The sequence below is a fragment of the Cherax quadricarinatus genome, unplaced genomic scaffold (genome assembly GCF_038502225.1).
Source record: "Cherax quadricarinatus isolate ZL_2023a unplaced genomic scaffold, ASM3850222v1 Contig345, whole genome shotgun sequence".
Taxonomy (NCBI): domain Eukaryota; kingdom Metazoa; phylum Arthropoda; class Malacostraca; order Decapoda; family Parastacidae; genus Cherax; species Cherax quadricarinatus.
In genome coordinates this window covers 19,759-47,553 of record NW_027195371.1, presented here as the reverse complement: position 1 = coordinate 47,553, position 27,795 = coordinate 19,759, and the positions used below count along the sequence as shown (strand labels likewise).

Genomic DNA, 27,795 nt, shown 5'->3' with positions numbered 1-27,795 from the left:
CTTGCTTACAGTATTTTAGTGTAACATAGTAAGAGTGTGAGTGTGAGAGTGTGAGAGAGTGAGAGTGTGAGTGTGAGAGAGTGGGAGTGAGAGTGTGAGTGTGTGTGTGTGTGTGAGAGTGTGTGTGTGTGTGTGTGTGTGTGTGTGTGTGTGTGTGTGTGTGTGTGTGTGTGTGTGTGTGTGTGTGTGTGTGTGTGTGTGTGTGTGTGTGTGTGTGTGTGTGTGTGTGTGTGTGTGTGTGTGTGTGTGTTAAAATTATTTCAATCAACATATACCAGTAGTATGCACATGAATATCAAAAGTGCTGGAAAGCAAAATTTTGGTTAACCAGTCCCTAAATAAGAGCAATTGTCTTATCCCTAAATAAGAGCAATTGTCTTAAACAATCATTGCTCTTATAAGGAAGTTTTAGCTGAAACTCAGCTACTAAGCTTCAAATGTCACAGAGAATCTCATTATTACAACACAACAGACACCATTATCAGGGGATCTTGGCAAGCACTGGAGGCTTTTGTATCCCTTGATTGACCCTTATCAGCATCTAAAGCTCGACGAGGTGGTGATAGTGCTCGACGTTCTCTAGTTGAGGAGCGAAGAGCTTGAAGGCGTTGAGAAGGGGAGACCCCAGCTCATGTGGTTCATACTGGAGTCTCCTGATCTGTTTCCTCAATGCGTCCGAGTCTCCACGGAGGAGTGTCATTAACTGTAAGTATAAATAAATGCAGAACAAATACTGTACATTTTAAACTGGAAATGACAATGAAGATAGATCTCACCATTAGCTTTCATGTTATCTTAAGAGTGATAACATTATTGTTTAATATAATAATGTATATGAATAACAGGATTTATCCTGCTGTGAAGCTAAGAAACATATGGTACATGTGCTGGGTATATTGCTGGTAATAAATGGTAGATCCATATAAAGTTGGTGAGATAGACCAAGTGAAAGAAGTGACTAGGGTAAAGGGCAGTTACCAATACAGTAATACTGACCACAGTGTGGGTGGGGATTGAACTCGGGGCAAGCGAGTCGTAAAACTCAGGCTAGCATGTGAGCAATTGTGTCATGATTTTGCGAGTCAAGCCGAGACAGTAATACATAAAGTATTCTACCCGTTCTATAGTCCTACGCTTAGTTTCTCGTTCACAGTCACTCTGCCCACGTGTAATTATTCTGCTAAATTTGTGTAAATACAGTGGAACATCAGTACTTGAGCAGCTCCCTACTCGAACAATTCGGTATTCGAGTGCTTTGGTCAGTTAAAAAAAATGGCTCGTTAGTCAACTATTAGCTCGGCATTCAACCAAACAAACATGACCTACCAGAACTTTACTGTAAACTATTTAGTGTTTCTTTGCATTTTTTTTATATTATCTTTATAGATAAGTCACCATGGGGCCTACGAAGATTAGTGATAGCCAACCAAAAAGAATATTGGTTGGGAAAAATTCGTTCGGTACTCGAAGAGCCTTCTGGAATGAATTAATTTTGGGTACCAAGGTTGCACTGTACTATTCTCATTTAATTTTCTAATTATTATTCATTTCTTTGCTCTAGCAATGTCCATTTTTACCATATTGCATATCTTATTCACAGATTTAGAAATATGTATTCTTTAAATTTCTTTAGCTTATCTGATGGAGCTTTGTTTTAAGACTGAAATGTATTGTAATGTGAGATGGAAAAAGTTGAAGTACAGATATGACATATATGGCACAAACATATCTGGTAAACTCTACCTTCACTTCATCATGATTTTATTTGTATTTGTTAATGTAATTTAATAAAAGTTTTAGCGAGCAAAACACTAGTATAAATTTGAAGGAATGCTAACATCTGATACCTTGTGTAGAGTTCAAAAATGACTAACATGTAACCTACCCATAGTTTTATAATATGATAACTGAGGATTGAAAGCAGATAATTTAAAGTTAAACATTAATATAATATTAACACATTCCAAGTAATGATCACAATTTGTAAAAAACTCACTAGTGAATGCTATGTTAATGAGAAATATAAACTGTAGCGATGGTTTAGTTATGTTTCTTTTTTTTTACACACATTCACCTTCACTTATTCTCTGTCTTTCTACAAGTGCATGGATATTACAATTTAAATGACTCTCCCAACTGCATGACCCAGGATAAGTAGATAAAGCCAGTGTGGTTTATTTCCACTGGGGTCTATCCCTAGGATGTAACCCACATTATTATTATAATAAAAAAGAAGTGCTAAACCTACAAGGGTCATACAGCACCACTGGGCAGGGAAGGGTGCAGGAGTAATGGGTAACAAGAGGGAGGGATGATTATTAGGTCATGGAGTGCAGCAGGACAGTGGACAGTGCAGGGGTAGGGGGTAGCAAGAGATTGAGGTAGAAAAGGCCATGAAGAGTACTAGAGGCATCATCATCAGAGTTTGTGCAATAAATTAGTTGCTGTCCAAAAGTCAATGAGAGAGTCTGGGTTAAAGGAGGGTCCGGATTCTGGATTCTAATAACCAGAGCTTTGGTAAGATGGGTAAGGAAGTAGGATGGGTAAGGATGGAAATATTGGAAAAGGGTTGGAGGGGGGGAGAGGTAGGATATAAAAGGTAAGTGGCCCAACCACTTTGGTGTAAGTTACAAAGTGTATGTAAATTGATAATATATTCTTTAAGGGGTATAATACTAACCCATCAGAGTCACATAGATATAATAGGTACCCTAAAAAAAAAAAAGGAGGGTCCATCAGTAAGAAACGAAACTTAGGGCAGTAGAGCGGTTATGACGGAAATAAATTCTGCGTGCTCATTGGTAGAGTGGTTAGTCCAACAGAATGTGGCAAACAGAAACTGGAACCTGACAATTCTCACAGAGTGGAACAGGGCGCCTCTCCATGAGATAACCATAAGACGAGGGTGGCCAATGCGAAGACGGGAGAGAGAGTAGTCATCCAACCTCGACACTGATAAGAAGACGGCTGAAAACCTATACTCTCTTTAATAGAACGTAGTTTATTATAGAGCAGATCAGACCAACGTTATTGCCAACGGGTGCAAAGGTGGGTAGCAATTATAGCAAAATAGTCTGTGAATGGAACGCCTCTATATGAAACTGAGAGGTCATGTACTGCTGACCATGCAGCAGTGTCAGCCTGTTCATTGCCCTGTATGTCAACATGACTGGGGACCCAACAAAACACAATATCTTTGTGCTTGCTAGAGATAAGGCATAACCATAGTTGGATACGAAGAACCAGGGGATGAGGTGTATCAAATTTTCGTATAGCTTGTAAAGCACTAAGGGAGTCTGAAACGACCACAAATGGTGATACAGGCATAGGTGCAATACGGATAAGTGCTATGAGAATGGCATACAATTCAGCTGTAAAAAGGCTAGCCGGGGATAATAAATGCCCTCGCACGACGCTGTCTGGAAACACCGCTGCAAATCCGACACCGTCAAAAGACTTGGAACCATTGATGTACACTGCGATGGCATGAGAATGAGATTGGAAGTGGTTAAGAAAAAGAGTGAGAAGCCACCGTAGGAAGAGTGAATGTAGGCGAAGAGAAAAGGGACGGAGTAAACAGAGGCGACGAACAAATAAAGAATGTCTACTAATATCAGTGACTATTCTGTATATGGAAAGATTGTGGAAGTCATGAGAGTGAACATAACAGCGAAGGCAATGAGCATCATGGTGATCGGACAAGGATGGAATATTCGCCTCTGCATAGAGGCTCTCAACCGGTGAAGAGCGAAAAGCACCAAGGCATAAACGCAATCCCTGGTGATGGATGGGATTAAGGCTAGAGAGAGAGTTGCAGGAGAGGCTGCTGAATATATCTGGTCATCATAATCGAGTTTCGATAAAATTAGGGCCAAATGTAGTCGAAGGATAGTTCTATGATCAGCCCCCCCCCCCATGCAAGATGAGTGAGGGTTTTAAGGAGGTTCAGCTGGCTATGACAAGTTGCCTTCAGAGAGGTAATGTGAGGTTTCCAGGATAACCTACGGTCAAACAGAAGGCCTAGAAACCTGACCATATCACGTTCTGGGATACGCGAGCCATATAGGTACAATAGATTATCAGAGACGACAGAGCGTCTAGCGAGAGTAATTTGGCAAGTTTTAGTACTAGAAAATTTAAACCCATGATTGGTGGCCCAATTAGAAACATGGTTGACCGCATGCTGGAGAGAAACTGCAATGAGGTGATAGTCAGCACCTGCACAAGATATAGCAAAGTCATCAACATAGAGCAATGACCAAATATTGGATAGAAGAACAGAGGCCAGATCATTTATAGCAAGGAGAAAAAGTGTTGTGCTCAGAACACACTCCTGGGGAACACCTTCAGCTTGGACAAAGTCCGGGGAAAGCGTGTCATTACCCTGAACACGGAAATGTCTTTCAGTTAAGAAGTTCTTAAGGAAAAATGGTAGATTGCCTCGGATGCCTAAGAAGTGGGCCTGGGCCAAAATGTTATACCTCCAAGTAGTGTCATATACCTTCTCAAGGTCAAACAAGATGGTGATAACCGAGTAGTTATTAGCAAAGGCATTATGGACATACGTATGTAAGAGTAGTAAGAGGTCAATGGTAGAAGGGCCCTTATGAAAGCCATATTGACTAGTGGAGAGACTGCCGTGTCTCTAAATACCACATCAAGCGTCTATTTACCAGATATTCCATCATCTTGCAAACTGCACTGGTAAGAGCAATGGAATGATAGTGGGAAGCATCGTGTCCTGTGGTATGTACCCGGTTTGTGGAAAGGGAGAACAATGGTAGATTTCCACAGCTGGGGAAGAACTTTGTGACCAAATAAGATTAATGAGCTGTAAGAGGTCTGCAAGGGCTGACTGATGTAAATGCTGTAGTATAGGAATATAAATGCCATCAGGCCCAGCTGCTGAGGATCAGCAAGCTGAGTGTGTTGCCTCCAGTTCCAGAAGTGTAAAAGGCACATTATAAGATTCTTCTCTGATAGAAAAAAAGTTTAAGGGCTCTAACTCTCTGGCAGATTTTGAGGAATGAAACGAGGGGCATAGATGAAAACACTGAGAAATATGGACAAGATGACTACCAATTTCAGTGGCAACATCAAGAGGGTTTGCGATATCAACACCAGCAACCCGAAGAACAGAAGCTGAGTCGGGAAAGTAATTACCACTCAGTTTCCGTATGTTTTTCCAGACTGCACTCCTAGAGGAAGTAGAGGTGATGGTAGAAACAATCCCGCCAGCAAGTGCGTTTAGCATCATAGATGACATGGCGAGTGACTGCTCGCTTCTGCTTAAAATCAAGGAGTATCTCTGTGGTTCTATTGTACCGGTACCTGATCCATGCAGCGTGTTTCAAACATACTGCGCGAGCACAAGCAGGAGACCACCAAGGCACGCACATCTGAGAATGCTTGTGCGAGGTTTGGGGTATAGAATGTGAAACTGCGGTTAAAACTGAGGTCAAGAAGAGGTTTAAAAGCTCATCAATGGAGGACGAAGAAAGAACCTCACTAAAAGCCGGTAGATGCGAGTAAAGGTCCCAATTTGCTCGGTCAAATTGCCAGTGTAGGCTACAAGAAGGTAGTGAATATGAAGTAAGGATGATTGGAAAATGATTGCTGTCATGCAAGTCTGGGAGGACAGACCAGGTGAAGTCTAGTGCAGCTGAGGAAGAGCAGACCGAGAAATCGATGTAAGAGAGAATGAGTCCGAGACTCAAAATGGGTGGGAGTACCTGTATTTAAAACATGGAGGGGGAGAGAAGTGAGAAAAGCCTCCAACTGAATGCCATGGGAGTCACAGTGAGACCCCCCCCCCAAGAGGAAATGGTGGGCATTAAAATCACCAAGTAACTGAAGTGGCAGAGGTAAGGAAGAAACCAGAAATGCAACATCGGATAGATAAGGCCCGAGAAGGAGATAGATACAAAAAACAGATTGTATACTTATACAAGTGAATACAGGCTGCAGTGTAATGCAGCAAAGTATGAGCAAAGAGCTGATGGTGCATATAAGAAATGCACTTTCATTAAAGGTTCCATCGGGAAAAGGATCCAATGAATATAATAAATTATAGCCGAGATGGGATGGATAACAGCGAAGTGTAATTTGGGTTCTTGTAAACAAACACAAACAGAAAAACGGGAGAGCAACACCTGGAGCTCACCCCGGTTACCTCTGAGGCCACAGATATTCCACTGTAAATAAGCCATGATTTGCAAAGAGAAGATACAAGAAATCTGAAGGTAGAGGTATCTACAGACTAGTAGGGTTAGAAAAATCCACATGTGGAGGTAGCAGAAAACTTTTAAGCAGCGAAAGATTGGGACGCTGCAAAGAAAGGAGTTGTGCAGATGGAGAAGAGTGAAGAGGAGAAACAGGAGATGGATCTGTGTCCATTAATGGTCTAATCTCCTCAATATATTCCGAGATACCTTCAAGTGTTTCAGAGGACAATGACGTTGTATGAGGTGCAATACTGGAGATGGAGGAAGGAGGGCGAGTAAAGATCGGGGTGACGATGGATTGTACCAAAGTAGGGGGGGGGGGACCAAAGGGTAGAGAACCAGAGAAGAAGCTTGGGAGGGGACAGGAGAGGAAGTGACTTGGGGGAAGGGGGGCCAAAGAGGAAGAAATCTGGGAGGGGACAAGGGAAGAAGATACTGTACAAGGAGGAGGACAAACCTCCACACTCGTAACGGAGCCAGTTAGAGTTGTAGAACCAGGTACAGACTGGGAAGGAAAAATGAGCAAGTTGCAAAAGGAAAGGAGGGGTGAAAGGAGATTTTATCAATGGGGATGTTTTAGACTTTGGTGCTATACAAGGTCTTGTAGACACACAAACTTGTGAGTGAGAAGAGGAAGAGGTGAGAACAGAATGAGGTGCCAAGGTAGGGACCTCTGATGCCAGAACAGCAAAGAATTAGAGACAGGGGTGACTGGGAAGGGGTGACCCCAGAGGAGGGGAGACGTTTAGCAACTTGAAGATAAGAAATACAGGAAGTTTTCTTTGGAGGCATAGATGAGAGACTGCCATAGCATATGGGAGGCCTTCTGCCTCTTTGAGACAACGGATTTCATGCTCATTTAAGTAAACTTGGCAACAGCGAGAGTAAGATGGGCGAGCATCATGACAATTAAGGCAAGAGGGAGGTAGACTACAAGACATATTGGTATGGTCGTCGGCACCACAGACTGGGCATTCAGCCATGGACCTACAATATTTTGCTGGATGACCAAAACACCAGCACTTTCTACACTGTTGCAGTGTAGGGATCACCTTTCGAACTTGTAAATGGTGTCCTGCAATGTATACAGAGGACGGAAGCTCACGGCAGTAAAAAATTAAGCGAGTTACACTGCAGAGGGATCGAGACATCTCCAGGTGATCCAGATTCCATAGCAAACTACACCACTGCCAAGGACCTCAACAGAATGGGATGGACCCCAGTACCATTACCTCTACCTAGGAACCAGAGTGCCTGTGAGAAGAACCCCAAAGGCTGAAAATAGGAAGGGAATAGGGGGAGGGATGGGGAGGAGGAGGAGGAAAGGGAAAAAGGGAGGATGGGATAGGGAAGGGGGAATTGGGGGAGTAATTAGGTTTGGTCTGAGGAAGGAGACCAAAAGGTCTAATTCCTCAAACCAAGAGCCTCTTCACTGTGCCAAGGAGCCCCCCTCTCCTTGAAGAGGATGTGACCCACAACAATAACTCCTAGGCATCTATTTAATGATAGGTAACAGGGACAGTAAATCTTAGAAGACTTGCCCATATGTCCTGTTAATCACTACACTATAAGTCGTCCCTTATCCCTACCCATCTTTCAGATGGTATAAGCCAGTATGAAATTTATTGTAAAGTAAAAGGACACAAGTGCAACTAATGTGACATTTATTGTGGCAACGTTTCGCTCTCCAGGAGCTTTATCAAGCCATTACAAACAATACATGGACACAGAGGGTATATAAAGGCTCAGAGTGAGGTGAATACTAGTGAGGTACCATTTCGATGTTCACTAGTGGTAGTAGTAGTAGTAGTAGTGGTAGTGACAAAAGTAATGCAATATGGTAGAGCAATTAATTTGTACATGAGTAAAAGGATATAAAAGCTATTACTTGGGTAACATAAAAATAGGTTGGACAAATATAAACTGGAATGAGGCGGCTTGTTTCAGTGTTCACTCTCTGTGCTTTGTGTAGTATAACAGGAGAGACTATGTGATGGCAGGGTTTACTGTTTTCAGGAGGATTCTTGCTAAGACTTCGGAGATGGTGAAGCTGCCGTTGTTTTGTTTAATTGTATTTGAAACAGCGATCAGTGCTGATTCAAGGCACTTGCGTGTGCGGAAATTAGTTTCTTTTATCACTAATTGGGCGTCTCTGAATTTCATAAGATGATTGGTGGAATTTCGGTGTTGTACACAGGCGTTGTTTAAGTTGTCGTTCCTACATGCGTATATGTGTTCATTGAGGCGGGTGTCGAGGTTTCTTGCTGTTTCACCTACGTAGATCTTGTCACAGCCTCCACAGGGTATAGTGTAAACTCCTGCATTGACTGGTTCGTGGTGCTTGGGTTTTGTCCTGGTTAGATCCTTTATTGAAGTGGTAGAAGCGATGGCGACTCTGGTGTTAGCTTGTGAAAGTGCAAGAAACCTCGACACCCGCCTCAATGAACACATATACGCATGTAGGAACGACAACTTAAACAACGCCTGTGTACAACACCGAAATTCCACCAATCATCTTATGAAATTCAGAGACGCCCAATTAGTGATAAAAGAAACTAATTTCCGCACACGCAAGTGCCTTGAATCAGCACTGATCGCTGTTTCAAATACAATTAAACAAAACAACGGCAGCTTCACCATCTCCGAAGTCTTAGCAAGAATCCTCCTGAAAACAGTAAACCCTGCCATCACATAGTCTCTCCTGTTATACTACACAAAGCACAGAGAGTGAACACTGAAACAAGCCGCCTCATTCCAGTTTATATTTGTCCAACCTATTTTTATGTTACCCAAGTAATAGCTTTTATATCCTTTTACTCATGTACAAATTAATTGCTCTACCATATTGCATTACTTTTGTCACTACCACTACTACTACTACTACTACCACTAGTGAACATCGAAATGGTACCTCACTAGTATTCACCTCACTCTGAGCCTTTATATACCCTCTGTGTCCATGTATTGTTTGTAATGGCTTGATAAAGCTCCTGGAGAGCGAAACGTTGCCACAATAAATGTCACATTAGTTGCACTTGTGTCCTTTTACTTTACATATTGTCGGTAATTCTACCAACTTTATTACATGAAATTTATTCATTAATTACACTGTACTGTACCATAAACCACTATTGTACTGGTATTGTGTAAAAATGAGTACAATACAGTATTTACAAGTATCATAAACACAAATTTTGTTCTTTCTTTCTTCTTTCAACACACCGGCCGTATCCCACCAAGGCAGGGTGGCCCAAAAGGAAAAACGAAAGTTTCTCCTTTTACATTTAGTAATATATACAGGAGAAGAGGTTACTAGCCCCTTGCTCTCGGCATTTTAGTCGCCTCTTACAACACGCATGGCTTACGGAGGAAGAATTCTATTCCACTTCCCCATGGAGATAAGAGGAAATAAATAAGAACTAGAAAGAAAATAGAAGAAAACCCAGAGGGATGTGTGTATATATATATGCTTGTACATGTATGTGTAGTGTGACCTAAGTGTAAGTAGAAGTAGCAAGACGTACCTGAAACCTTGCATGTTTATGAAACAGAAAAATGGACACCAGCAATCCTACCATCATGTAAAACAATTACAGGCTTTCGTTTTACATTCACTTGGCAGGACGGTAGTACCTCCCTGGGCGGTTGCTGTCTGCCAATCTACTACCTATAACAAATTTAGTTAACTGCTTAATATAAGGTTTGCTAATACTGTATAGTACAGCCTATACATTGGGAAACAATGCAATGCTGTGTTTGCATTATTCATGTTATAAAAATCATGCCCTGTAGTTTACAAATGGCCTGTACAGTGAGACTGCTATTAGTAAACTTGGTTTGGCAAGGAACAGAGGTACAATGGAGTGAAGTTGGCTAAATTTATAGCTCATACGGGTTTAGCATTTCACATATTAAACTCAACTCACCTTTTACAGTAAAAAAAGTATGTATCTGGAAAGAAACTCGTGTAATTAAAACATTAGAATAAGAAATAGTCACTATTGTGACTGGAACAATTCACAGGTAACCCACAAATTAGAAATGAAACTAGATGACATTCCAGGTCATTGTGGGCAACAATTATTACGAATTCATGACTGGATAATGGTCCAGGATGCATAAAACAACATCTAATTTCATCTCCAGTTTGTGGGTTACTTGAGAATTATGTCAAGAACTGCAATACTGTGAAGAAATCTACCGTCCTTAGTGAGATGAACTAGCTGATACATCTGAATGTGAATTTAAATCCTGCCTGAGAATTGCACTTCTTTCTAAATATATAATGTAATTACATTTCATAAAATATTATCACAACTTCCCATTGTTTAATGATATTTTGTATTGTATGTGATATATAAATGTAATGACTAGTCTGTATGATTCTTTAATAAAGATAAAAAAAAAAGTAATTTAATTTTAAAAAAATAAAATCTACTCAAAAAATGCTAACCAAATAATAATAAGAAAAACCTAATAGAAAAAATGAGCAACTTAAGAAACATCAACTACTTGTCTATGACCTACAGCAGTGTGGCTAAAAATAATACTTAATGTATCATTAATATATACCTTACCAACACTGCTGCATACGTCTCATTAAGCATACTACTGAATTTTGTGCAAGAATCATGAAACAAGCAATACAAGATGCAAAACAACCACAGGGGGAGTCGAATGATAGCTCTTAGGCCTTTTGTGTTGCAATCAACACATCAGGAGCTTGCAATGTTGCAGAAATGAGCAAGAGATATCAGCAGATTCTTGCTTAGCAAGAGCATCCTTATAAACGAATCTGCTAAGAGCTCTTACTCATTTCTGCAACATTGCAAATTCCTAATGTGTTGATTGTAACACAAAAGACCTAGAGCTATCATTCAGCTCCCCCTGTGGTTGTTTTTGCATACTACTGAATATAGACACAAAAATTACCATTACATGGTACAGCACTTTAAAATTATTCTGTGTGTACTGAGGACACAGATTTATACAAAATTATCTGATGTTGCACTACTGGTATAATCTTACCTGGAGACCTGAAGTCCTGTTAATAGAGAATTCTGCTCTAGGGTTACACAAGAGTATATTGTATTAAATTTTTGTATACCTGTATTATTCTTATATACAGTAATAATGCAAAATAAAACAGCTATCCGTATTTTAAATTTCTGTATGTCCTGTACTATAGACTATAATTTCAATCTGCTCATTATTCCTCACTGATTTTATAAATTGCAACAGACCAGGTTATTCACAAGTCTTCAAACTTTAATAAGAACAATCTATAAAATTTGAAGACTGCTGGGACCAACATTCTATACTCTATACTTTGTTCACACTGCATACGGAAGAACTGCTCGAGAGCCAAGGAATAAAGAAATAAAGATTATATGACATCAATTCCTGGTATACAAAACATAAAGACAAATACAAAAGGCAAAGTCTAATAATGGAAAAAAAAGCAAAGAAAAGGGTAAAAACCAACCCCTCAAATGATTTATTAGGAAAATGAGCAGAGGAAAACAAGGAATACCAGACAAATTTATATACAAATATAGATGGAGTAAGCTCAAAAAGACAATCTCAAGGACTTTACCATATAAGTAAGAAAAAAATCTAACAGTAACAAGGTTTATTTGAAAAACTGGAAAAAATTCTGAGAAAAATTAGTAAGAATTGAGAGAGTAGGAAAGAAAGTCAGGACTGGCAATACTGGTAAAAGAAAAGCTGCAAGCCACAAAAATTATTACATTCATAGAGGAAGTGCTCAATCCTCAGCGATCATATATAACCTAGGTAAAATGGGAGTTATTCAGATTCAGTTCAAGGAAGGGGTGGGCAGGTCCAATTCCTTTGATCAAGAGCCCTTCAATGGCAGCTACAAAAATTAAAAGCCATAACATAAATATGTACTACAGGAATTAAAAGCTAAAACACATATGCTGCAATGTATAATAATCTATGTAACTGTATTTATGTAAACCAGAATATACTTACTAACAATGTAGAGTGGAAATTTTAGTTGAAGAAATGTAAAACAAAGATGAAAAACTCATAATGGTAAACACACACAGCCCACCATATAATACATAACAAGACATCAAAACTTACCATGTGATCTATAAATAAAGAAAACGACCATGAAAAAAAAAAAAATGTAAATCAAAGATTTTAACTTTGAACAAACTGAGCAACCTATGAAAATGGAACAAAGGTTTAAGTCCTCAATATAATGACAGTTTTCATACATATCAGTACATTAGAAAAGTGACTTACAAGAGGAGACACAATCACAAAAAACAGTAAAATATAGCATTTACAAGATAAAAAAAAGAGGGGGAGGGGGAATTCTGGACATAAACTATCCAAATCCAGAACTGTATCTTGAGATACAAAGTGGAATAGAACTATAAAAAAGAAAGACATTAATACACAATGCAAAGAATTCTGGAACACGTATGAAAATGAAATTACACACAGTAGAACCCCTGTATCCGCAGATTCAGTTATCCAGGGTTTACGAATGCCCAAAAATAACCTTGATTTTGCTTAATAATGGCCACAAAATACAAAAGTAGTCATGGTGACAGTTCTTCAAAGCCTAAGAGAAGTCGTCACATGATTCCCATCAGTGACAAAGTGATAATTCTCCATATATTGTGCATAATTTATCAATTAAACTATCTTGGGTATGTATGTAAACAAAAAATGACTTATATCAGTGATACACCCACTAGACCCTTCGAGGAATGTGCCTTGATCTAAAGAAGAGCTCTTGATCTAAAGAACTGGAACTATTCTCCCTTTCCCTGGGTTGAATTTTCTTGTCTCCCACTTACCTGGTGCGGTATGACTCTTACGGATTTAGTACTCCTCCATGAATGAAACAATAATACTGTATAGTCACCAGATATTTTAAATTATATGATACACTGAACACTGAAGAGAGGACACCATAAACATAGCTCTACTCTTGTAACTACAAATGGGAGATTACATTTAACTAAGCACAATCAAATATAAAATGAGCCCACTAACTATAAACAGTAACATACACAGACACCTGTTAAATCAGTAAATACTGTACTATATAGTCATAGAAGGTTAAATCCTACACCCATTAAAAACCCATCTATTACTTGACAAATAAGATCTTAGCTTCCATATGTAATTTAAATTCAAAATTTTATTTCACTTAATGCTGTAGAAGGATAATGTAGTTCAGATATAATAAAACATTGTTAAACACAAAAGAAAGCCACTGGTATGTAATGCATTCTGGGCAAATTAATCCTACTTAAGGAGTAGACATTAACTATCAAGTAGGAACTTTATGCAGTTAACTATTATATACACAAGAAAGGTAAAGGGTACAGGAGGTTTTGTGAGCAAGGGGCTTGGACTTCCAGCAAGCGTGCATGAGCATGTTAGATAGGAGTGAATGGAGACGAATGGTTTTTGGGACCTAACGAACTGCTGGAGTGTGAGCAGGGTAATATTTTGTAAAGGGATTCAGGGAAACCGGTTAGTTGGAATTGAGTCCTGAAAATGGGAAGTACAATGCCTGCACTTTAAAGGAGTAGTTTGGGATATTGGCAGTTTGGAGGGACATCTGAACTGTCGTATCTGGGTGCCTCTGCAAAGACAGTGATTATGTATGAGTGATGGTGAAAGTGTTGAATGATGAAAGTTTTTTTCTTTCTTTTGGGTCACCCTGCCCATGTAAAAAAAAAAAAAGAATAAAAAAAGAAAAAAAAAAAGAAGGGGGGGGAGCTAAATGAAAAATGGTAGTTTTAAAAGTACGACTTATTATTTCAAACTGATTCAATGATCCTCTGTTAAGTAGGATTTCTTAAGCAGTTAGCTACAGTCATATGTACAATAAGAACGGTTGCTAATGTGCAAAAGGTATGGTTTTAAAAGTATGATTTATTTTAAACTGATTCAGTGATCTTCAGTTTTGCAGAGTGGTTTAAGAGAAAAGGTGAAGACATAAGAAGTTACTGATGTATAGCAGAAATATAATGGGACAAGATAAGTAATTAATTTTCCATGGGAGTTGGAGGAAAACTGGAAGAAGAACACGGTAGTATAAAAATCATCCCAAAAAAGACTAATCAAACAGTAAAAATACAGCATGTGGCATAATCATCCACAGACTGTTAAGCTACACAGAGAGGGACAGCATCATAAGCAAACACTTGTCTATGGGTGAGGTAGGTAGGGTGTGTGCGTGCCCAATCCTCAATCTAGAGAGAACCATTTGATGATTCTTTCACAAAGAGGAAAGTAGGACGCTTGCATTCTGCCTTGCTCAATACAACTGTTTGCTCATCTGGAAGACCCACTAAACCCACAACCATATATGCATTCTTTTCTTTAATCTTACCTCAAAATTTTAACTTATTCACTATCCTTAATCTTTATCACCTAGTTTTATTCAAAACCACTTTGCAACAACTCCAACAAACAAAAGAAACCAGCATCCTCAGTTAGGCTAGGACATGAGTTTGGCACTCGCTGATTCCATTCCTAATGTTAATACAGTATTTCCCGAGTCATTGGAAGCTAGATGGGATTACAAAATATGCCCTAAAGAAGTACATTTCAACAAACTCTTAAAAAAGTAAGGGAAGAGCAGAATCAAGGAGGGTACAAAAGTTAGAGCTGCCTACCAGCCACCGGTCATGTTTCTGTGTGTTCGCAAAAAATACGTAATTGGGTCACAGTTGTGGCCATCACTAAATCTTCCAGTAAGCAGCAATTTTTGGGTGGGGAATATTCATAACTTTCTTCAGCATAACTGGTAGCATGACCAAAGCAAAGTACTTTCATTAACCTTTTTATTAATCCAGAATTATTTTTTAGGAATTCAGAACATTCTAAAATAAGAGAATTTCAACCAGTTTATTACCGTTATAAATCAGCAATTTATAAACGAATATCCCCTGAATTTATGCAATTTTGTTTTATGCAAATTCTTATTTATCTGATGTCCCATTTCTATCCATAATTCTGTATATGTGACATATGTTCAAAGTGTACTTTGCAAAACATATTAAAGATTCTCTATGTGAAATTTAGTGTTGATGGGATGAACGAACTTAGTACACCTGCCACAGGCCTGGAACAAATTTATATTGCAAATGAAGAGCGTAGTTTTTCTTTTAATGTACCAGCCATCTGTTACTAAGGTAAAGTGACTCCAAAAAAAGAAGCACAGTCACACCATCACTCATTTAATAGCTGTCTTGACAGAAGTGTACAGACATCACAATTCAAATAACCCTCCTAACTGCAACATCTACACTTGTTCTTCAAAGTGCAAATATTGAACATTCCACCTTTCCAGCTAACCAGTCTCCTTGAATGCTGTCATAAATGTTACATTGCTCATATTCTAACAGCATGTCAAGCCACAAAAACCACTGTTCTCCAGTTACTCCAGTCCAAAATGCTTACACAAGCCTGCTGGATGCTCAAGACTCAGCACTCAAAATTTCTTTTACCCCTTCCATCCGCCCCCTTCTTCCAACCCAGATTATAAATCCTATTCATCATCCTATTCTGCTCCATTCCCTCTAAATGCCCCTCAACCCTCTGAATTATACTTTACACAACCCAACACCAATTTCTAACTTCTATGCTCAGAATTCTAATACAGTACCTAATATTCACACCACATTGCTGTTAAACATTACATCTCCACTGCCTCCAGCCTCCTCTCTGCTGCAACATTTAAAACTCATGAGTCACATCCATATGTGCCATTACCATTACGCTCTAGTACATTTTCCTTGTTGCCTCTATAGATTAGCTTCTTTCTTATACCTGTCTATGGTAGTCACCTTATCTTTTATACACCCATATGCTGACATGTCTACTCTCAAATATCTGAATCCACATCCTCTATACTCCCTTCGTCTAATCTGATATCCAATTTTTCATTGCTGAAACTTTTTGTTACCCTCATCTCCTGGCTCCTACTTTTTAACATACCCTCCAAAAATCCTCCACTAACCTTAGTAATTCACCTTCAGAATCCCACAAAAGAATGGTGTCATCAGGAGAGAGCAACTGCAATAACTAATAGTATTTTACATCAGATTCATCACTTTGTAATCTCACACCTTGCCACAAAACCCTAGCATTTACTTCTTTTTCCTCATTATAAACAAGTTAAACAACCATGGTGAAAATAAACAAGTAAATAAATAAAAAATATATATTTTTACAAACACACACACACATACACACAGAGGCCATGAGCTGTGACTTTACCCCTGCAACCACAATTAGGTGAATTAGGAGAGTACAAACACACACCTTTATAAAATAAATCAGAAAATATATTTAATTCGGTAGAAAGAGGGTAAACACTTCAGTATGGATGATGGTGGTTAGCTCTTCAAGTACAAGTAGCGATAGTCTTGTAAAGTACATAATCCACAGATGACAGCTGGTCCCAACCTGAGGTTAGCAAGAAGAGCAAAGTAAGACTAGTAGAACCCACCTGGTGAGAGAAGCAAGAGTCTTAGGACTCTCCACAACGGCAGCCTCCAGCTGTTGCTCCACCAGAGTCTGCCCACCATCGTCACCACCTACCATAGGTCATCAGTGCTGGGTCATACCTCACCCCAACATTTCTGCCTCAACACTCTCATGCAACACACTGACTGACACAATCTGACACATGCTACACCTAACCTGGAGTCCATGTCAGCCCCTTCTCCTTCAACTTCCCGCTACTTGTACAAATTGGGAATTTTAGCAATTACGTAGGATATGTCCTCCATGTGGAAATCTTAAAAAAGTGCTATGGTGCTGATGAGACTAATAAATCCAAAATGTCTACTTTATGAAGTAACTATGAAGTAACTGGTGGAAAAGAGACTCATCACAAGAGAAGCTTATAATGGGATGACATTTCACCCTGTATATGTACTACTTTATAAATCTCTAAAGAGCAAAATTTCCGAATAAAAGCTTGTTTTACAATTTGTGCCGCCTTGTCTTCACTACTGTCAGTAGTATGTTATCTGGATTCAACTTTACATTAACCTTTCAAGTTATAATTATAATGTATGCAGTGTTATCAGAGTCCTTGCTTATGTGTTATAGCTGATGTGGTAGTAATTCAGTAGTGGCTCAGTGCACAGCAAATCACTACACAACCTTCAGTGAAGTGAGAAAGTTACTTAGATGAAGTTTTACCAAAATGGTAGATTATGATATTTTGAATAGTATATTCAGACAGCAAAGATATAGGATGTGATATTTGATTTACAGTAGATGAATTTCAGTGAAAAACCCTTCAAAGGGAAAGAGTATTAAAGAATGCAGGTTAGTGGAAGGTGGAATGATGAACTGAAAAATATGACAAGGGAGGAAAAGTTGGCATATGCGATTTCATGCATGTGGACAACTCTTAATACCAAAATGAGAGTTATTTTCCATTCTCTGGCTCAAATATGATTACTTCTTAGTTCCCAATCACTAAGTAAACCCAAGAGGGTTAGCACTTCCCCACATTATAAAAATCAAGAGATTGAGTACAATGTATTAACCTTTTACTTTATACCCAAAGATATGACCGGAAATGTGTGTAAACTGGCAGCGTAATACCAACAAGCAGTGAAAAAAGACATTAACTGCAGTGATTTTATTGGTAGAAGGTTTGACCCACGAGCAAGTTTTTTCAAGTACGGGTGAAATCTTACAGTGCCAATAAAGGTCTTCATTACAATTAATGCCATTTTTCACAAGGAGGAAATATGGTAGACCTGTCTTTTAGTTCAGGCATGTATTATGTAGACCCAAACAAGCACAGCACATTGTATTCTAGGGGCTGTTTATTAATATTTGCTAAGGTGGTTGCTGAACTCAAGACAATATGTGCTGATAAATTTGGTATTAGCCCTGATTACAATGAACCTAAAAACATAGAAATGTAAATAAACTAAAAAGGAGACCTGTACTGTCAACTGCAACATTGAAAAAAAAATGGGCTCCAGCATTTCATGCTAGTTTAATAGTTTTGCATAACAGGCCAATGTTGAGGTCTACCACAACTGTGAAGAATGAGGAAAACAACTGAAAGACCCTAAATGTATTGTGTAATCAGTCTTGCACAATCATTTGAGAAGGAGCGTGCTGGGTTCCCACGGTAATGTACTCTCAGGAGAGTTAAAAATGATTTATTCGGCAAGATTCTTTACTCGAGACTAACGATAAATGCTTTCCCTATCATCAGGCATTCAAATTGGTTCTCCCTTTTCTGGAATGCTGATATGGGTGTGGCACTCAATGAATACTCTGTATATGCTATACAAGTTGAGTAACACATTAGCACTATACACAGACTTGTACAAGTCAAAAGAAAAGTATTGCCCAAGTTATATGGAAAACTTGGTGCTATTGCAATAGCAAGAACACACTGCAAGAACTGCAAAGGTTGTTGCTAACAAATTTGATCGAATAACCCCCCCACTTGGGACTTAGCAATGTACAGTAATTTTTATTTATTTATTTCTCATACTGTAAGCCCACCTGCATTCCAGTTTTGTATACAATGATGATTTGAAAAACTATTTGGAGCTGCTTCAACATAGTGAAAGAAGAAATACTCCTGAAGGGATCTGACCAGTTCCAGTAATGACAGAAAGAGAACAGAGTACGTACAGTGGACCCTTGATCAACGTTGGCATCGTCTAACGTTAAATCCGACTAGCGATACATTTTAACGCAAAAATTTTGCCTCGACTAGCGCCAAAATACCCGACCAACGCTATTCGTTCCGTTCGAGACACGTCCACTTGTGGCCTGAGCGCGCCTCACTTGTCCCGTGGGTGCCAGTGTTTACAAGCCAGCCAGCCACCGCGGTCCCATCCAAACATACAATCGGAACATTTCATATTATCACAGCGTTTGTAGTGATTGCACCTGCAAAATAAGTCACCATGGGCCCCAAGAAAGCTTCTAGTGCCAACCCTACAGCAAAAAGGGTGAGAATTACTATGGATATGAAAAAGAGATCATTGCTAAGTATGAAAGTGGAGTGCGTGTCTCCGAGCTGGCCAGGTTGTACACAAAACCCCAATCAACCATCGCTACTATTGTGGGCAAGAAAACGGCAATCAAGGAAGCTGTTCTTGCCAAAGGTGCAACTATGTTTTCGAAACTGAGATCGCAAGTGATAGAAGATGTTGAGAGATTGTTATTGGTGTGGATAAACGAAAAACAGATAGCAGGAGATAACATCTCTCAAGCGATCATATGTGAAAAGGCTAGGAAGTTGCATGACGATTTAATTAAAAAATGCCAGCAACTAGTGGTGATGAGAGTGAATTTAAGGCCAGCAGAGGTTGGTTTGAGAAATTTAAGAATCGTAGTGGCATACATAGTGTGATAAGGCATGGTGAGGCTGCCAGTTCGGACCACAAAGCGGCTGAAAAATATGTGCAGGAATTCAAGGAGTACATAGACAGTGAAGGACTGAAACCTGAGCAAGTGTTTAATTGTGACAAAACAGGCCTGTTTTGGAAGAAAATGCCAAGCAGGACCTACATTACTCAGGAGGAAAAGGCACTCCCAGGACATAAGCCTATGAAAGACAGGCTTACTCTGTTGATGTGTGCCAATGCTAGTGGTGACTGCAAAGTGAAGCCTTTATTGGTGTATCACTCTGAAACTCCCAGTGTGTTCAGGAAAAACAATGTCCTCAAGGCTAATTTGTGTGTGCTGTGGAGGGCAAACAGTAAGGCATGGGCCACTAGGGACTTTTTCTATGACTGGTTACACCATGCATTTGCCCCCAATGTGAAAGATTACCTCCTGGAAAATAAATTTGACCTTAAGTGCCTCCTGGTATTAGACAATGCTCCTGGTCATCCTTCAGACTTGGCAGAGCGACTTTCTAGGGACATGAGCTTCATTAAGGTGAAGTTTTTTCCTCCTAATACCACTCCTCTCCTGCAGCCCATGGACCAGCAGGTTATTGCAAACTTCAAGAAACTGTACACAAAAGCTATGTTTGAAAGATACTTTGTAGTGACCACAGAAACTCAGTTGACTCTAAGAGAGTTTTGGAGAGATCACTTTAGCATCCTCAATTGTGTAAACATTATAGGTAAGGCTTGGGAGGAAGTGGCTAAGAGGACCTTGAACTCTGCTTGGAAAAAACTGTGGCCAGAATGTGTAGACAAAAGGGATTTTGAAGGGTTTGAGGCTAACCCTGGGAATCTTATGCCAGTTGAGGAATCCATTGTGGCATTGGGGAAGTCCTTGGGGTTGGAGGTTAGTGGGGCGGATGTGGAAGAGATGGAGGAGGACAATGAAGAACTAGCCACTGATGAGCTGCTAGATCATCTTCAACAGTAAGAGGCCACACCTGAGGAAACTGCTTCGGAGGAGGGGATAGAGAAATTGAAGAAGTTGCCTACTTCAAAGATTAAGGAAATGTGTGCAAAGTGGCTTAAAGTGCAAACCTTTTTTGATGAAAATCACCCTGACACAGCTACTGCAAGCCATGTTGGCAACCTGTACACTGACAATGTTGAGAAACACTTTAGGAATGTCATAAAGGAACGGGAGGTACAGGCCTCTATGGACAGATATGTTGTGCGACAGAGGTCCAGCGACTCTCAAGCTGGTCCTAGTGGCATTAAAAGAAGAAGGGAAGTAACCCCGGAAAAGGACTTGCCACCTCAAGTCTTAATGGAGGGGGATTCCCCTTCTAAACACTAACACCATCAACACTCTCCCCTCCTCCCATCCCATCAATCATCATCAGATCTTCAATAAAGGTTAAGTGTCATGTAACTGTGCAAGTCTTCTTCAGTTTGTGTGTATTAAAATTAATATTTCATGTGGTAATTTTTTTTTTTTCAATACTTTGGGGTGTCAGGAACGGATTAATTTGATTTCCATTATTTCTTATGGGGAAAATTAACTCGACTAACGATAATTTCGATTAACAATGAGCTCTCAGGAACGGATTAATATCGTTGGTCGAGGGTCCACTGTACTTGAATAAAGGTCACAGTTAAGAATAGAAGAGTACATGAATAAAAGAGAGGGTGTGGTAGGTAAGTTTGGGGTGCCAGGTGTAAATGATAATGGGAGCCCTTTGATTGAACTTTGTATAGAAAGGGGTTTAGTTATAGGTAATACATATTTTAAGAAAAAGAGGATAAATAAGTATACACGATATGATGTAGGGCGAAATGACAGTAGTTTGTTGGATTATGTATTGGTAGATAAAAGACTGTTGAGTAGACTTCAGGATGTACATGTTTATAGAGGGGCCACAGATATATCAGATCACTTTCTAGTTGTAGCTACACTGAGAGTAAAAGGTAGATGGGATACAAGGAGAATAGAAGCATCAGGGAAGAGAGAGGTGAAGGTTTATAAACTAAAAGAGGAGGCAGTTAGGGTAAGATATAAACAGCTATTGGAGGATAGATGGGCTAATGAGAGCATAGGCAATGGGGTCGAAGAGGTATGGGGTAGGTTTAAAAATGTAGTGTTAGAGTGCTCAGCAGAAGTTTGTGGTTACAGGAAAGTGGGTGCAGGAGGGAAGAGGAGCGATTGGTGGAATGATGATGTAAAGAGAGTAGTAAGGGAGAAAAAGTTAGCATATGAGAAGTTTTTACAAAGTAGAAGTGATGCAAGGAGGGAAGAGTATATGGAGAAAAAGAGAGAAGTTAAGAGAGTGGTGAAGCAATGTAAAAAGAGAGCAAATGAGAGAGTGGGTGAGATGTTATCAACAAATTTTGTTGAAAATAAGAAAAAGTTTTGGAGTGAGATTAACAAGTTAAGAAAGCCTAGAGAACAAATGGATTTGTCAGTTAAAAATAGGAGAGGAGAGTTATTAAATGGAGAGTTAGAGGTATTGGGAAGATGGAAGGAATATTTTGAGGAATTGTTAAATGTTGATGAAGATAGGGAAGCTGTGATTTCGTGTATAGGGCAAGGAGGAATAACATCTTGTAGGAGTGAGGAAGAGCCAGTTGTGAGTGTGGGGGAAGTTCGTGAGGCAGTAGGTAAAATGAAAGGGGGTAAGGCAGCCGGGATTGATGGGATAAAGATAGAAATGTTAAAAGCAGGTGGGGATATAGTTTTGGAGTGGTTGGTGCAATTATTTAATAAATGTATGGAAGAGGGTAAGGTACCTAGGGATTGGCAGAGAGCATGCATAGTTCCTTTGTATAAAGGCAAAGGGGATAAAAGAGAGTGCAAAAATTATAGGGGGATAAGTCTGTTGAGTGTACCTGGTAAAGTGTATGGTAGAGTTATAATTGAAAGAATTAAGAGTAAGACGGAGAATAGGATAGCAGATGAACAAGGAGGCTTTAGGAAAGGTAGGGGGTGTGTGGACCAGGTGTTTACAGTGAAACATATAAGTGAACAGTATTTGGATAAGGCTAAAGAGGTGTTTGTGGCATTTATGGATTTGGAAAAGGCGTATGACAGGGTGGATAGGGGGGCAATGTGGCAGATGTTGCAAGTGTATGGTGTAGGAGGTAGGTTACTGAAAGCAGTGAAGAGTTTTTACGAGGATAGTGAGGCTCAAGTTAGAGTATGTAGGAAAGAGGGAAATTTTTTCCCAGTAAAAGTAGGCCTTAGACAAGGATGTGTGATGTCACCGTGGTTGTTTAATATATTTATAGATGGGGTTGTAAGAGAAGTAAATGCGAGGGTCTTGGCAAGAGGCGTGGAGTTAAAAGATAAAGAATCACACACAAAGTGGGAGTTGTCACAGCTGCTCTTTGCTGATGACACTGTGCTCTTGGGAGATTCTGAAGAGAAGTTGCAGAGATTGGTGGATGAATTTGGTAGGGTGTGCAAAAGAAGGAAATTAAAGGTGAATACAGGAAAGAGTAAGGTTATGAGGATAACAAAAAGATTAGGTGATGAAAGATTGAATATCAGATTGGAGGGAGAGAGTATGGAGGAGGTGAACGTATTCAGATATTTGGGAGTGGACGTGTCAGCGGATGGGTCTATGAAAGATGAGGTGAATCATAGAATTGATGAGGGAAAAAGAGTGAGTGGTGCACTTAGGAGTCTGTGGAGACAAAGAACTTTGTCCTTGGAGGCAAAGAGGGGAATGTATGAGAGTATAGTTTTACCAACGCTCTTATATGGGTGTGAAGCGTGGGTGATGAATGTTGCAGCGAGGAGAAGGCTGGAGGCAGTGGAGATGTCATGTCTGAGGGCAATGTGTGGTGTGAATATAATGCAGAGAATTCGTAGTTTGGAAGTTAGGAGGAGGTGCGGGATTACCAAAACTGTTGTCCAGAGGGCTGAGGAAGGGTTGTTGAGGTGGTTCGGACATGTAGAGAGAATGGAGCGAAACAGAATGACTTCAAGAGTGTATCAGTCTGTAGTGGAAGGAAGGCGGGGTAGGGGTCGGCCTAGGAAGGGTTGGAGGGAGGGGGTAAAGGAGGTTTTGTGTGCGAGGGGCTTGGACTTCCAGCAGGCATGCGTGAGCGTGTTTGATAGGAGTGAATGGAGACAAATGGTTTTTAATACTTGACGTGCTGTTGGAGTGTGAGCAAAGTAACATTTATGAAGGGATTCAGGGAAACCGGCAGGCCGGACTTGAGTCCTGGAGATGGGAAGTACAGTGCCTGCACTCTGAAGGAGGGGTGTTAATGTTGCAGTTTAAAAACTGTAGTGTAAAGCACCCTTCTGGCAAGACAGTGATGGAGTGAATGATGGTGAAAGTTTTTCTTTTTCGGGCCACCCTGCCTTGGTGGGAATCGGCCGGTGTGATAATATAATATATATAATAAAATATGAATAAAAGTAGAGTACCGTGACTGGAAGAGTCCACAACTTGTCCACAAACTGTGGATAGAAGCATTATATAGTTTGTGGAGTAGTTACAAAGAGACCATATGGGAAGCATGTTCTTACCTGCAGAATTACTTTGTGTGTTAATATTAAACCATTTTTTTTTTTACTTATCCTCATAATTACTGTGACATAATGGCCTGTCATTTAGGTTGTGCTGAAAGCCAAGAAATGTAATGTAATAATATTTAATTAAGCTGATATAATAGACATGACTAAGATTAATAAATGCAACATAAAGGTACATAATTTTCTCCCATCTCTGGTAAAACAAAAAAATTAAATTGCAAAAATACATTTATATTGGCACTGAAGATCTGCTGGGGTGAAATCAGAATATTGGAATACGTAGAAGCAATTCGTTACATCGAACCAGAACATGCTACCTTATGTATCTAAAAACTTGTGTCACCGAGTGTATGTAATGATATTAATTTGGAAGAAGTAGTAAATGGAAAAGTAAAAACAGGAGAAGGATTAAAAAAGGTTAAAACAAAATAAAAAGGAGGAAAAAAGAAAGAGAAAGGTGGAAGTGAGAGAATAAAATGAAAGGATAGGAATGCAAGGATGATAGAAAGGATAAGAAGGAGTGTAGAGTAGACACTAAACAGGAACAACATATACCAAAAAAATAACAATAAATTATTAGCAATGTAAAGTATTAAATAGGTTAAAACAGGTAATAACTTAAAAGTGCTGATGAAAACATATAAGGTGGAGGCAGAAGGGCAAGATGTGAGAGAGTGGAGCAAATCATTGATGTGCAGAAGCTTGTGGGAAGGAGGCTGCCATGTACTCCAAGTAGATCTTCTGAACTAGCTGTCAAGCTCATTGCTACAAGCTGCCGCTTGAATAAAATTTAACATACTTTTATCAACTGGTGATCATGTACTACATAGAAAAAAGCAGATAATAAGCTTTACACTTAGACACTATTCATTAAGGAACAACACAAACAAAATTACCGCCAAAACAACAAAAATATTTAATAAAACATGAAAAGAATGATGAAGTGTACTACATAAACTATGTGCGACATGTTATGAGAAGTGCATGATGTTTATGAGAAGCAGAACGCATACACTACTCTAATGGTAATACCACTAGATCCTCACATATTTATGTACAGTACCTACAAAAATCACAGTATACGTTAAGCATGATTATGTTACAAGAGTGCTGTGTATGCAGGGTCTTTCCTACTTGGTGCATTGCTAGCAAATGGTATTTGAAAAGACAATGCTCCTCGCCCCTACCACAGTGACACGACTATATGTATATAGTAAGTTTCACCTGTGCCTCTCTAACACCTACAAACATGCGGTAGAGTTAACCCCACAGTTAATTACTATAAGCAGACACAGTACAAGTTGTTTTTGTTTTGCTAATATTATCTATCAGTCAGTACACAACTAAAACAAATATGGATCCTGATAAAAAAAAAAAAAAAGCTTGTCTATCACTAATTCCCAGTGATTAAAGAAAATTTGTTAATAGTACGTAAAACTTTGGTATAAGAGACCCTATACGACAGATTTTGGATATAACTTTAAATAATTTTGACTGTACAAAGGCTTGGCGAGTCCACTGTCTGGGGAGTGTCCAGTAGAATCACTGATAAAGTGGAACGAGTCTCTTACACTGCACATTCGCCTGTATGAGAAATGTTCAGTAGTACTGGCCTTTGAGGAAGGTTCCTTGATGCTGGTGAGAAGTTCTTGAACTAGGGAATTGGATCTGTGCTCCAATTCTTTGAATCAAGTCTGAATGCTTTATGTTCCCCTATGTGCGGTACATCCCCTATGGGTTTAGCTCTCCATGAATGTTGTAATAATAATAATAATTCAGTTGTACCATTGATTCAGTGAACTAAGTCTGCTGCGTAGCAGGTCTGTTCCCAGCAAGTGAGCCTGCATCATTTTCTTAAGTGTTAGTGCACACTCGTATACTACTGTTATTTGGTCTTCACTGTTTCCCCTCTGTTTACATTACTGTATAAAGTACCTTTACCTATTTTCTTTTCAGGTGCCATAATTTACTGTACTTAAGTTTTTCTTAGAATGCCCAGTCATGCTATCGTTGCCATGGACTAAGCTCACTGTGTTGGGCATGTGCCTTGTTTCAGGTTGTGTCACAGATGATGCAGACTTATGGTAGTCCACAGCATAAGACAATGGATTTTTGTTTAAGCAGACACCCACTCCCCTCTATTAGTCCATTATACCAAAGTTTCATTGATATATCATTATAATCCTAGAGCTTAGCTACATGACAACCATTTTTTTCTAAATCAAACTTATCTTTATACAGTAAGCTATTTGAAAACTAGTCATTTGAGAAGCACTTTGCTGCAATGCTGATTTTCTAATGTATGGATCTCAGCCAACCTCTTTATCAATGTTTTACACTTGGTAATATTAAATTTATAAAAATGCAGTAACAAAAATTCATTATTCTAAAAGAATGAAAGGAATAAATGCAAAAAATGCCTAACTGAAGAGAACTACATTTATCAATGCTACAGTAGATGAATAAACATGCAGAAGACTATAATCCATACATCAGAAAATCAGTATTTATAAACACGTTTCCCTAGAAGGAGAGGTTGCAAGACCAACAATAGTTAGGTACAAGTTGCACACCTGACTGTCTTTTAAGTTAGTTCCGTATTGCAGCAACGTTTGTGAAGAGGCAGTTATGATACAGGCCATGGGTCTGTATCATATATGCTCTGAATTTAGATCATATTAGTAACTGCACCATCAAAAATTATAACTAACTCCTTTAGAATATGGTTGCGGATACCTCCATGTTTTTTTGCAATACTAGCAGGCTAATATACTTGTGCATTAATTCCTAATGTTAGGATTGTAAGATCTTAATTTACTTTTGGGAATATATTTCTTCATAGGAAATAATGAGCTCAACTTGACTCACAAATCATAACACGACTGCAAACCAACCACAGAACAGGTGGGGTTGGAACCCGTGGCGAGTGAGGCATGGGTTCAAAATTCACCCATTTCGTGGTTTATTTCAACAAGCTCAGCTTTGTAATTCATACACACTGTTGCAAAATGAAAAGTAATAAGTATTAATTGGGGTATGCGAGTCTTGCCACTACATGTATTTGTCTTGCTGCAAAGAGGAGTCAACTGTGGTAGGAACACGAGTGAAATTTGCAGGAATATGAGCCAACTTTGGTTCTAATGTCAATAAAGTTTGATAGAAATACTGTGCAAGTTATTTTTGGCAAGAATGTGAGACAATTTTGATGAGAACATGGTTAACTGCAGTGAATATATCCATCAACAGAGGCTAGGAGATGAATTATCTGTGGAGGAGAGTTGTTAATTTTAGAGAAAATGAAAATTGTGAAGAGAAAATGAGTTTACTGTAATGAGAACACAAGTATGCCTGAGAGAGAGAACATGAGTGTGCCTGAGAGAACACAAGTGTGCCTGAGAGAACACAAGTGTGCCTGAGAGAACACAAGTGTGCCTGAGAGATAATACAAGTGTGCCTGAGTGAGAACATGAGTGTGCCTGAGAGAACATGAGTGTGCCCTACCCTGCAACTGCCGGTTGATAATGGCTGTTATGCTCCCCGACTCCTCCCCTTTCTTGACCACCAGTAGCGGCTTGCTCTCGCTGTCATCAGACAGGTTGGCAACGCAGTGACCATTGCCCATCCCTGACAGAGACTCGTT

At 39.3% G+C, this 27,795-nt stretch overlaps 1 long non-coding RNA gene across 1 annotated transcript; it reads right to left on the bottom strand.

Moving 5' to 3' along the window:
* Positions 1–566: 566 nt before the first annotated feature.
* Positions 567–27,795, bottom strand: LOC138851331 (uncharacterized). Its single transcript, XR_011391152.1, has 3 exons — positions 27,657–27,795; positions 16,738–16,825; positions 567–703 (listed from the first exon to the last, which is right to left on the bottom strand). It is a non-coding gene; the product is annotated as an uncharacterized lncRNA (long non-coding RNA).